Here is a 13,113-nt window from a genome sequence, read left to right as displayed (position 1 = left end):
AGAAAAACAAAACAGAACATTCTGAAATCCCGAGCTGAGGCAATAGAAAAATATAATGCGCTGCTACTAATATCAGTGTCCAGAAGGGACTGAAATTTAAAATGTCAACATTTGAGTGTGAATGCCGTGTGTTTAGAAACGAACGTGCCATCATCTGTTCATTGTTTTTTAGGAAAGACAAACAAAAAGATTCTGAAAACAGGAGTCAAGGGAACAAAATGCTGTGTGTGTTGCTAAACTAAAATTGCAAAGAAAACACAAATGATGGACAGAATGCGGAACCAATCAAACATTCACCCCCAGTCACAGATCTGGGTTAGATCCATCAATTCTTTTGCTCACCATGCCACCCCAGTTTGGACCTAGCCATATGCAAATCAGTCTGGACCCTGTTCCTGGCTGAGGAGGGGTGATACCCTGAATCTGGTCCCAGGATGCTTGTTTCCAGTCCAGGGATGACCTGGCCTGGCAGTTCCGGCTGGACTGTTTCATGGGGAACAGGGTCAAGACTGATTTCCATATGGCTGGGTCCAAACTGGGGTGGTATGGCCGTCTCCCTATGGATGAGCCGCCCCTGTTTGTTTTAAAGAAGTGTTAGTTTCTCATAGTGTTGTGTTATCAGTGAACCCTTTTGAACAGGCGTTGAGCTGCAGCCTAGAGCACATTATGGTGTATTTACTGCAAACATCTCGTGCTCTTAGATCTTTTCTTAACGCCCTTCTACTGCTTCTCAGTTTAGTGCTCTGTGGGCACAACTGTTCCCGCAGCAAGCTGCACATTTAGAAATGGTGCTTGTTCAGGGAAAAATAAAAGTAATTTAAAAATATATCCAAAGAAAAAATACAACTGAAGAGCGCAAATATTTAACCATGAACCCCGATTGGAATAAAATAAAAAAAAAGAAGCCGAGAAAACTCTAGCGGAGGATGGTTTCGATCCATCGACCTCTGGGTTATGGGACCAGCACGCTTCAGCTGTGCCACTCTGCTACTCTGAATCAACAATATCAGGTCTGCTATATTATGATGCGCTCAGCAGTGACGCCGATAGTGACTCTGAAATGAGCCAATTAGAAAACAGCGACTCATGACACTCCAAACACTTGCCAGGACAAAGTTTTACCGCTAGAAATGCTACATTGGATTATCTTCTCCCTTCTCCTTTGTGGAAACATGGCCAGAAACAGTTTCAGAAGGCCTCGTAAGAAAGGGGAGAGTCTCCCCTTACTTACAAGGCCTTCTGAAACGGTTTCCTGGCCCCCGATCGCAGCACAGCTGCGATCGGGGGCCAGGAAACCCCACTAGACACCAGGGATTTCACTTTTGGGGGCGCCCCCCCCCGGAAAATGGGCCGCCCCCCCCCCCGGCATAATTTATTTTTTTTTTAAAAAGGTAGGAGCCCCCTGGGGGGGGGGGGGGCGCGATCGTACCCCCCCCCAGTGGATTTAAAAAAAAAAAAAATGAAATGACAGGGGGTCGCCCGTGGGCAGGGTGACCCCCTGTGGGGGCAATTTTTTTTTAGATGTTGTAGGGTTTCCCTGGGGGCTATTTTGGCCCCCAAGGAAACCATACAACTACTAAAAAAAAAATATATGTATATATCTATGTATATATCTATGTAGATAGATATATCTAGGTACATGGATATATCTATAGATTTATCTATGTAGATATATATATATATATATATATATATATATATATATGTATATAGAGGTAGATCTGTATCAAAGAGATTTATAAAGCGCGCTACTCACCTGTGAGGGTCTCAAGGCGCTGGGGGGGGAAGGACGGGGGGAGGGAAAGGGGCTGGGAGGTTCACTGTTCAAAAAGCCAGGTTTTGAGGCCCTTCCTGAAAAGAAGTAGGTTTTGGGTCTTGCGAAGGTGGGTTGTGAGTGCGTTCCAGGTTTTGGGTGCAATGTAGGAGAAGGATCTGCCCCCGGTGGTGGTGTGTTTGATGCGGGGGACAGAGGCGAGAGAGAGGTCAGCTGAGCGGACGTTTCGTGTGAGGGTGTGGAATGCGACTCTCGAGGTAGGCAGGGCCTGTGTTGTGGAGTGATTTGTGTGCGAGGATGAGGATCTTGAAGGTGATCCTTTTGTCAATGGGGAGACAGTGGAGGGATTTGAGGTGTGGAGAGATGTGTTGGTGTCGGCGGAGGTCGAGGATGAGTCGTGCTGCTGAGTTCTGGATGCGTGTAGTTTGCGCTTGAGTTTTAGAGTGGTGCCGGCGTAGAGGGCGTTTCCGTAATCAAGCCTGCTGCTGATGAGTGCGTGAGTGACAGTTTTTCTGGTCTCTGTGGGGATCCATTTGAATGTTTTTCAGTATACGGAGTTTGTTGAAGCATGAGGAGGTAAGAGCGTTGATTTGTTGGGTCATCGAGAGAGAGGAGTCTAGGATGATGCTGAGGTTGCATGCGTGGTTGGCGGGGGTGGGTGCAGGGCCTAGCGTGGTGGGCCACCATGGGGGGGTCCCAGGTGTTTTTGTGTGGGCCAAAGAGGATTATTTCGGTTTTGCTTGAGTTGAGTTTCAGGTGGTTGGCTGTCATATATATATATCACTTTTGTCAATATGTGTGTGGTTTCCCTGGGGGGAGAAGGGTCCGACTTGTCTAGTGGCAGTTTTAGTGCCATAAAGAAGCACAGAAGATTTATATGCCTACTGCAAAGAGCACATCTGTATTTTATGTAAATAGCTGAGTACATTAGTAAAGTCTATGGAGAGATGAAGGGCACTTTTGCTGGGTGGTAATGAGGGAATCCGAGGAGGAGGGAGTGGGAGCACCAATAATAATTGTTGGACTGGGCGCAGGAGGTGCTAAAGACTGTGACGAATGGTATGTGACAAGGTGTTTTTTGAGTGTCTTGAAAGTACGTGCTGATTGAGGGAAGAAGCGCAGGTAAGGTGGCCTCTACTGTTGCACGTATCTCACACACACCATTGTAGAAGGCTGGACTGGCTTGTAGTGAGTACCTAGGGGTACTTGCACCAGGCCCAGTTATCCCTTATTAGTGTATAGGGTGTCTAGCAGCTTAGGCTGATAGATAATGGTAGCTTAGCAGAGCAGCTTAGGCTGAACTAGGAGACGTGTGAAGCTATTACAGTACCACTTAGTGTCATATGCACAATATCATAAGAAAACACAATACACAGTTATACTAAAAATAAAGGTACTTTATTTTTATGACAATATGCCAAAGTATCTTAGAGTGTACCCTCAGTGAGAGGATAGGAAATATACACAAGATATATATACACAATAGCAAAAATATGCAGTATAGTCTTAGAAAACAGTGCAAACAATGTATAGTTACAATAGGATGCAATGGGGAAACATAGGGATAGGGGCAACACAAACCATATACTCCAAAAGTGGAATGCGAACCACGAATGGACCCCAAACCTATGTGACCTTGTAGAGGGTCGCTGGGACTATTAGAAAATAGTGAGAGTTAGAAAAATAACCCTCCCCAAGACCCTGAAAAGTGAGTGCAAAGTGCACTAAAGTTCCCCTAAGGACAAAGTAGTCGTGTTAGAGGAATAATGCAGGAAAGACACAAACCAGCAATGCAACAACTGTGGATTTCCAATCTAGGGTACCTGTGGAACAAGGGGACCAAGTCCAAAAGTCACAAGCAAGTCGGAGATGGGCAGATGCCCAGGAAATGCCAGCTGCGGGTGCAAAGAAGCTTCGACTGGACAGAAGAAGCTGAGGTTTCTGCAGGAACGAAAAGGGCTAGAGACTTCCCCTTTGGTGGACGGATCCCTCTCGCCAGGGAGAGTCGTGCAAAAGTGTTTTCCCGCCGAAAGAACGCCAACAAGCCTTGCTAGCTGCAAATCGTGCATTTGGCGTTTTTGGACACTGCTGGGGCCCAGGAGGGACCAGGAGGTCGCAAATTGGACCTAAAGAGAGAGGGGACGTCAAGCAAGACAAAGAGCCCTCACTGAAGCAGGTAGCACCCAGAGAAGTGCCAGAAACAGGCACTACGAGGATGCGTGAAACGGTGCTCGCCGAAGTTGCACAAAGGAGTCCCACGTCGCCGGAGACCAACTTAGAAAGTCGTGCAATGCAGGTTAGAGTGCCGTGGACCCAGGCTTGGCTGTGCATGAAGGATTTCCACCGGAAGTGCACAGGGGCCGGAGTAGCTGCAAAGTTGCGGTTCCCAGCAATGCAGCCTAGCGAGGTGAGGCAAGGACTTACCTCCACCAAACTTGGGCTGAAGAGTCACTGGACTGTGGGGGTCACTTGGACAGAGTCGCTGGATTCGAGGGACCTCGCTCGTTGTGCTGAGAGGAGACCCAAGGGACCAGTAATGCAGCTTTTTGGTGCCTGCGGTAAGATTCCGTCGACCCACGGGAGATTTCTTCGGAGCTTCTGGTGCAGAGAGGAGGCAGGCTACCCCCACAGCATGCACAAGCAGGAAAACAGTCGAGAAGGCGGCAGGATCAGCGTTACAGAGTTGCAGTAGTCGTCTTTGCTACTATGTTGCAGATTTGCAGGCTTCCAGCGCGGTCAGCGGTCGATTCCTTATCAGAAGGTGAAGAGAGAGATGCAGAGGAACTCGGCTGAGCTCATGCATTCGTTATCTAAAGTTTCCCCAGAGACAGAGACCCTAAATAGCCAGAAAAGAGGGTTTGGCTACCTAGGAGAGAGGATAGGCTAGCAACACCTGAAGGAGCCTATCACAAGGAGTCTCTGACGTCACCTGGTGGCACTGGCCACTCAGAGCAGTCCAGTGTGCCAGCAGCACCTCTGTTTCCAAGATGGCAGAGGTCTGGAGCACACTGGAGGAGCTCTGGACACCTCCCAGGGGAGGTGCAGGTCAGGGGAGTGGTCACTCCCCTTTCCTTTGTCCAGTTTCGTGCCAGAGCAGGGGCTAAGGGGTCCCTGAACCGGTGTAGACTGGCTTATGCAGAATTGGGCACATCTGTGCCCAAGAAAGCATTTCCAGAGGCTGGGGGAGGCTACTCCTCCCCTGCCTTCACTCCATTTTCCAAAGGGAGAGGGTGTCACACCCTCTCTCAGAGGAAGTTCTTTGTTCTGCCATCCTGGGCCAGGCCTGGCTGGACCCCAGGAGGGCAGCTGCCTGTCTGAGGTGTTGGCAGCAGCAGCAGCTGCAGTGAAACCCCAGGAAGGGCAGTTTGGCAGTACCAGGGTCTGTGCTACAGACCACTGGGATCATGGGATTGTGCCAACTATGCCAGGATGGCATAGAGGGGGCAATTCCATGATCATAGACATGTTACATGGCCATATTCGGAGTTACCATTGTGAAGCTACATATAGGTAGTGACCTATATGTAGTGCACGCGTGTAATGGTGTCCCCGCACTCACAAAGTTCAGGGAATTGGCTCTGAACAATGTGGGGGCACCTTGGCTAGTGCCAGGGTGCCCTCACACTAAGTAACTTTGCACCTCACCTTTACCAGGTAAAGGTTAGACATATAGGTGACTTATAAGTTACTTAAGTGCAGTGAAAAATGGCTGTGAAATAACGTGGACGTTATTTCACTCAGGCTGCAGTGGCAGGCCTGTGTAAGAATTGTCAGAGCTCCCTATGGGTGGCAAAAGAAATGCTGCAGCCCATAGGGATCTCCTGGAACCCCAATACCCTGGGTACCTCAGTACCATATACTAGGGAATTATAAGGGTGTTCCAGTAAGCCAATGTAAATTGGTAAAATTGGTCACTAGCCTGTTAGTGACAATTTGAAAGTAATGAGAGAGCATAACCACTGAGGTTCTGGTTAGCAGAGCCTCAGTGAGACAGTTAGGCACCACACAGGGAACATATACATGCACACCTATGAGCACTGGGGCCCTGTGTGACAGGGTCCCAGTGACACATACATATAGGCCACAAACCTATGAGCACTGGGGTCCTGACCAGCAGGATCCCAGTGACACATAACAAACATACTGAAAACATAGTGTTTTCACTATGAGCACTGAGGCCTGGCTATCAGGATCTCAGTGAGACAGTGAAAACAGTGACAAACACCCTGACATACACTCACAAACAGGCCAAAAGTGGGGGTAACAAGGCTAGAAAGAGGCTACCTTCTCACAACCATCGATTTTGTGACTGTCTACGTAGGCTAGTGTTTTAGAGCAACAGTTTAGCCAATAGCAGAGATGGCATCTTGATGGATGACTGCTGCCTGCACTCGGGTTATAGAGGACCGCTCTGACATAGGATCAGAGACTGAGACATCAGATACTGAGACAGCATCTGAGGGATAGGACAATGGCGCAGACTCTGGGAGTGATTTTTCAGTCAGAGGAGTCCCATTCGAAAACTCCTCTTCCAGTACATTATGAGGGAGGTGATGAGGACAGTCCTGCTGTCCCTTCGCAAGCTGTTCGTGCAACTGGGTAATAGTGGGTTAGGCCAACCCAGAGAGCAGGTGAATGCGGCGGCAAGCAGAGAGAGAGTGCTCTCTTGGGAGCTCACCAATTTAGTTCAGCCCCAAATTCCACCACCCAAATCATATTGTGGAGACATCAAAATTGTCTATGGCAAAACAAACTGGTTTTGTAAGGCAGGCACCTGTGTTTTTGGTCCTGGATTCGGCGGCCATATAGAGAAACTCACTAAACCCAAACATTTCTGGAAACTAGACATTCGGGGGAGTCCACAGAGGTGTGACTTGTGTGGATTCCCCAAAGTTTTCTTACCCAGAATACCCTGCAAAGCTGAAATGTTGAAAAAAAACTATTTTTCTCGCATTTCTGTCACACAAACTACAGGAATATGCTGGGATCCACAACATTCCTACCACCCAGTGACTCCTCACCTGTCCAGATAAAAACACTACCCCACTTGAGTGCCTACACCTAGTGCGTGTGTCAGGAATGGATCACCCCAGGGTCAACAGCTGCCTCACGTAAGGACCAACATTGACCGTTGTGTGATCAATTCTTGTCGCAGGCACCAGGCCTAACCACACAAGTGAGGTATCATATTTATCGGGAGACTTGGGGGAACGCTGGGTGGAAGAAAATTTGTGGCTCCTCTCAGATTCCAGAACTTTCTGTCACCGAAATGTGAGGAAAACGTGTTATTTTAGCCACATTTTGAGGTTTGCAAAGGATTCTGGGTAACAGAACCTGGTCCGAGCCCCACAAGTCACCTCATCTTGGATTCCCCTGGGTTTCTAGTTTTCAAAAATGTGCTGGTTTGCTAGGTTTTCCCAGGTGCCGGCTGAGCTAGAGGCCAAAATCCACAGGTAGGCACTGTATTCTATGAAAAAATGTGATGTGTCCACGTTCTGTTTTGGGGCATTTCCTGTCTCGGGCGCTAGGCCTACCCACACAAGTGAGGTATCATTTTTATCGGGAGACTTAGGGGAACGCCGGGTGGAAGGAAATTTGTGGCTCCTCTCAGATTCCAGAACTTTCTGTCACCGAAATGTGAGGAAAACTTGTTTTTTTAGCCACTTTTTGAGGTTTGTAAAGGATTCTGGGTAATAGAACCTGGCCCGAGCCCCGCAAGTCATCCCTCCTTGGATTCCCCTAGGTCTCTAGTTTTCAGAAATGCACAGGTTTGGTAGGTTTCCCTAGGTGCCGGCTGAGCTAGCCCCCCACCCTGCCCCTAAAACTACCCCAACCCCACATCTGCCATTATAACCTAAAATTACCTCGACCCCCACCCCTAAAAAACTAAAACTACCATGACCCCCATCTCTTACCCCTAAAACTACCCACCAACCCTACCCAGTCCCACTTACCTGACCACGTCTTCTCCGATCCTGAGTCTGTTTTCCTCTGCCTTAACCACGCATGTTCGTTGTTCTGGACATGTGTGTTTAAGGCAGAGGAAAGCAGGGTCGTTATTCATGAAAGTGTTATTCCGCTTTCGTGGATCCTGACCCTCGTTGTTAGGAGTTGTGGTTTAGGCTGCTTCCCCTACACCCCAACTGCTGCCCGCCTAAAAAGCAATTTAAGGGGCAATGGAAAACAGATAAAAATATCTGCTTGTTTCTGACAGTGCAGCTGGTGTGAACATCGTAGTGTCCTCCTTTCTGAGGTGTGATTCCAGTTTCCTGTTGTATGAGCCTTTGTTACTGTTTCCTCTTGTCTGGGATGGGTTTTCTTGTGTGAGCCTTTTGTTACAGTTTCCTCTAGTCTGAGATGTTGGTGCAGTTTCTTTCCCTTGTCTTTACTTTGCTACAGTTTGCTGTTGCCTGAGGATTCGTTAGTTTCTTCTTTGTTGGACTTTGTTACAGTTTTCTGTGTCTTGAGTCTTTGTTACAGTTTCTTCTTGTTCTAAAGGTTGATACAGTTTGTTGTGGGACGCTTTGTTACAGTTTCCTCTAGCTGAAACGTTGTTGCAGTTTTCTACTTTCCAACAGTGTAGCAGTTTTATCTTGTCTCAGATGTTGTTACAGTTCCATTAACCTTGATACTTTGATGAAGTTTTCCACTATTCGACAGATTGTTGCTGTTTCTTTTTGTCTGAGGTGCTGTTGCGGTTCCCTCAGCCCAGACACATTGTCCGATTTTTCTCAAGAAAGTGACACTGTTGCAGGGTTTCCTTATCCAAAGCTGGTCCAGGAACGAAGAATTAGTCCGAAAACTAACCTAAAACGTTGTATTAGTAAAAGAGAGATAATGAAGGGAGAGCCGAGCAGCGTGAGCTGGAGATATTGAGTATACATGAACGAGGCAGCAGAGGGGAGAGAGCGGCCACTGGAATGGAAGAAACATGTGATGAACCCGTTCATCTTACTCTGTTTTACTAACGCTGTGTTCTAAATCTCATCTTACATATCCACTGTACCCGGCGACAACATTAGCTCAGGAATATACTTTTCAAATAGTGTAGAAAGCAGTGAACATCCGTCTCTGTGGCGCAATCGGTTAGCGCGTTCGGCTGTTAACCGAAAGGTTGGTGGTTCAAGCCCACCCAGGGACGTGCAGTTTTATTTCCTGTTATTTATTCATTAGCGTAATCGGCGAAAATGCCAAAATCGGCATAATAAAGGAGTGCACAGTAAGTTTCTAACTCATTTTAACTGCAAGCCTTGAGAACCTTCTTAGTCATGTGAAACGCTTGCACTGTTTCCTTTGCCAGTTAAGAATGGTATGTTGCAGTTGCTGGTGGCAGAGTGCCCAGCACACACCTGGCAAACAGACGTGTGATGCAATACTCCACACGCACAGGAAGGCGCATGCGCCACGACAATGAGCAGTGAGCAGTCCATTACAATTAGTGAAAGTGGGGCTGACAACCTTGTTCAAGGTGTCCAAAAGCGGAAATAAATTGCTATATATTTATGTATATATTTGTGTTGTTGTTATATATAGCGCAAACTTGACCCGAAGATATGAGAGCACTTTATATGAGCACCAATTACATTATATGACATGGGATTCTGTAATCCCTTTATCCTTTGCCTTTCTCTAATTTCTTTCCAATGGGCGACTTGTGACGTGAAGAAAAGATGGCAGAATTAAAGTTTTTGAGTTATCACCGTTAAGTACTGACCTCACAATGCCACAGAGCCAGCAGCCAAGGTGAAAGGCAGGCCTGGTCATAGAGCATAACTGAAACAGCTGTTTAAGGCAAGTAAAAAGAGAAGGTTGATCATCTTTTGCTCATTGTCTTAGCTTACATTGACAAGCAGAGAGAACGTTTATTTTATGCATTCCTTAAATAGTTGGAGAAAAGCTAAAATCTTTCTGCATGTTTCTACACACTATGAGCTACTGCAGCTTTAAAAAAGAAATAAAAAATACGACATGTATTAATTGGACTGTTTCTAATATCTGTTCAAAACAAATATCTAACAGGTGTTTAATGTGCTTATTTTTGCACAACAGATTTTATTTTTATTCTTAACCACTTAGGTGCGGGCGTCGGCCACTGGCCGACGCCCACACACCCTCCCTGGTGCGGGTCACGACCAGTGGCCGACACCAGGAAGGGCATTAATAAATCCTCGGGTGCGTCGCACCCGAGGATTTTATTTTTATTTTTTTTCTTCCCTGGGGAGACACGGAAGCTACCGTGTCTCCCCCCGCCCCTTTGTGACGTCAGCGCACCGCGAGGCGCGCTGACGTTGCAAAGGTGTTTTCCCCATCAAAGCAGGAAGCAGCCTTGCGTCCGCTTCCTGCTTTGATGGGGAAAACGGCCTTTTACACGTTCGGGAAGGCCTCGTAAGAAAGGGGAGAGTCTCCCCTTTCTTACGAGGCCTTCCTGAAAGTGTTTCCTGGCCCCCGATTGCAGCTGTGCTGCGATCGGTGGCCAGGAAACACTTTCAGGTTTCCTGGCTCCCTCGATCGCAGCACAGCTGCGATCGGGGGGGCCAGGAAACACTTTGAAAAGGCCTTGTAAGAAAGGGGAGACTCTCCCCTTTTTTACGAGGCCTTCTGAAACTGTTTCTGGCTCCCGATCGCAGCTGTGCTGCGATCGGGGGCCAGAAACAGTTTCAGAAGGCCTCGTAAGAAAGGGGAGAGTCTCCCCTTTCTTACAAGGCCTTCTGAAACGGTTTCCTGGCCCCCGATCGCAGCACAGCTGCGATCGGGGGCCAGGAAACCCCACTAGACACCAGGGATTTCACTTTTGGGGGGCGGCCACCCCGGAAAATGGGCCGCCCCCCCGGCATAATTTTTTTTTTTTTAAAAAGGTAGGAGCCCCCTGGGGGGGGGGGGGGGCGCGATCGTGCCCCCCCCCCAGGGGATTTAAAAAAAAAAAAATGAAATGACAGGGGGTCGCCCGTGGGCAGGGTGACCCCCTGTGGGGGCAATTTTTTTTTAGATGTTGTAGGGTTTCCCTGGGGGCCATTTTGGCCCCCAAGGAAACCATACAACTACTAAAAAAAAATATATGTATATATCTATGTATATATCTATGTAGATAGACATATCTAGGTACATGGATATATCTATAGATTTATCTATGTAGATATATATATATATATATATAGAGGTAGATCTGTATCAAAGAGATTTATAAAGCGCGCTACTCACCTGTGAGGGTCTCAAGGCGCTGGGGGGGGAGGACGGGGGGAGGGAAAGGGGCTGGGAGGTTCACTGTTCAAAAAGCCAGGTTTTGAGGCCCTTCCTGAAAAGAAGTAGGTTTTGGGTCTTGCGAAGGTGGGTAGTGAGTGCGTTCCAGGTTTTGGGTGCAATGTAGGAGAAGGATCTGCCCCCGGTGGTGGTGTGTTTGATGCGGGGGACAGAGGCGAGAGAGAGGTCAGCTGAGCGGACGTTTCGTGTGAGGGTGTGGAATGTGACTCTCGTTGAGGTAGGCAGGGCCTGTGTTGTGGAGTGATTTGTGTGCGAGGATGAGGATCTTGAAGGTGATCCTTTTGTCAATGGGGAGACCGTGGAGGGATTTGAGGTGTGGAGAGATGTGTTGGTGTCGGCGGAGGTCGAGGATGAGTCGTGCTGCTGAGTTCTGGATGCGTGTAGTTTGCGCTTGAGTTTTAGAGTGGTGCCGGCGTAGAGGGCGTTTCCGTAATCAAGCCTGCTGCTGATGAGTGCGTGAGTGACAGTTTTTCTGGTCTCTGTGGGGATCCATTTGAATGTTTTTCAGTATACGGAGTTTGTTGAAGCATGAGGAGGTAAGAGCGTTGATTTGTTGGGTCATCGAGAGGGAGGAGTCTAGGATGATGCTGAGGTTGCATGCGTGGTTGGCGGGGGTGGGTGCAGGGCCTAGCGTGGTGGGCCACCATGGGGGGGTCCCAGGTGTTTTTGTGTGGGCCAAAGAGGATTATTTCGGTTTTGCTTGAGTTGAGTTTCAGGTGGTTGGCTGTCATATATATATATCACTTTTGTCAATATGTGTGTGGTTTCCCTGGGGGGAGAAGGGTCCGACTTGTCTAGTGGCAGTTTTAGTGCCATAAAGAAGCACAGAAGATTTATATGCCTACTGCAAAGAGCACATCTGTATTTTATGTAAATAGCTGAGTACATTAGTAAAGTCTATGGAGAGATGAAGGGCACTTTTGCTGGGTGGTAATGAGGGAATCCGAGGAGGAGGGAGTGGGAGCACCAATAATAATTGTTGGACTGGGCGCAGGAGGTGCTAAAGACTGTGACGAATGGTATGTGACAAAGTGTTTTTTGAGTGTCTTGAAAGTACGTGCTGATTGAGGGAAGAAGCGCAGGTAAGGTGGCCTCTACTGTTGCACGTATCTCACACACACCATTGTAGAAGGCTGGACTGGCTTGTAGTGAGTACCTAGGGGTACTTGCACCTTGCACCAGGCCCAGTTATCCCTTATTAGTGTATAGGGTGTCTAGCAGCTTAGGCTGATAGATAATGGTAGCTTAGCAGAGCAGCTTAGGCTGAACTAGGAGACGTGTGAAGCTATTACAGTACCACTTAGTGTCATATGCACAATATCATAAGAAAACACAATACACAGTTATACTAAAAATAAAGGTACTTTATTTTTATGACAATATGCCAAAGTATCTTAGAGTGTACCCTCAGTGAGAGGATAGGAAATATACACAAGATATATATACACAATAGCAAAAATATGCAGTATAGTCTTAGAAAACAGTGCAAACAATGTACAGTTACAATAGGATGCAATGGGGAAACATAGGGATAGGGGCAACACAAACCATATACTCCAAAAGTGGAATGCGAACCACGAATGGACCCCAAACCTATGTGACCTTGTAGAGGGTCGCTGGGACTATTAGAAAATAGTGAGAGTTAGAAAAATAACCCTCCCCAAGACCCTGAAAAGTGAGTGCAAAGTGCTCTAAAGTTCCCCTAAGGACAAAGTAGTCGTGTTAGAGGAATAATGCAGGAAAGACACAAACCAGCAATGCAACAACTGTGGATTTCCAATCTAGGGTACCTGTGGAACAAGGGGACCAAGTCCAAAAGTCACAAGCAAGTCGGAGATGGGCAGATGCCCAGGAAATGCCAGCTGCGGGTGCAAAGAAGCTTCGACTGGACAGAAGAAGCTGAGGTTTCTGCAGGAACGAAAAGGGCTAGAGACTTCCCCTTTGGTGGACAGATCCCACTCGCCGTGGAGAGTCGTGCAAAAGTGTTTTCCCGCCGAAAGAACGCCAACAAGCCTTGCTAGCTGCAAATCGTGCATTTGGCGTTTTTGGACGCTGCTGGGGCCCAGGAGGGACCAGGAGGT

General features: G+C 47.7%; 1 long non-coding RNA gene and 1 other non-coding gene across 2 annotated transcripts in view; one reads left to right on the top strand and one right to left on the bottom strand.

Annotated features, from left to right (window-relative positions):
• Positions 1-13,113, bottom strand: part of LOC138267317 (uncharacterized) — a 56,094-nt gene that overhangs the window by 28,929 nt on the left and 14,052 nt on the right. The window contains exon 2 of the long non-coding RNA XR_011199776.1: positions 9,489-9,556. This is a non-coding gene — a long non-coding RNA (uncharacterized lncRNA). The remainder of the gene's footprint in view (positions 1-9,488; positions 9,557-13,113) is intronic.
• Positions 8,842-8,915, top strand: TRNAN-GUU (transfer RNA asparagine (anticodon GUU)). Its single transcript has one exon. It is a non-coding gene; the product is annotated as a tRNA-Asn (tRNA).

This window comes from Pleurodeles waltl, chromosome 12 (genome assembly GCF_031143425.1).
Source record: "Pleurodeles waltl isolate 20211129_DDA chromosome 12, aPleWal1.hap1.20221129, whole genome shotgun sequence".
NCBI lineage: Eukaryota > Metazoa > Chordata > Amphibia > Caudata > Salamandridae > Pleurodeles > Pleurodeles waltl.
Note: the sequence above shows the minus strand (reverse complement) of the source record. Positions and strands in the feature narration are given on the sequence as shown.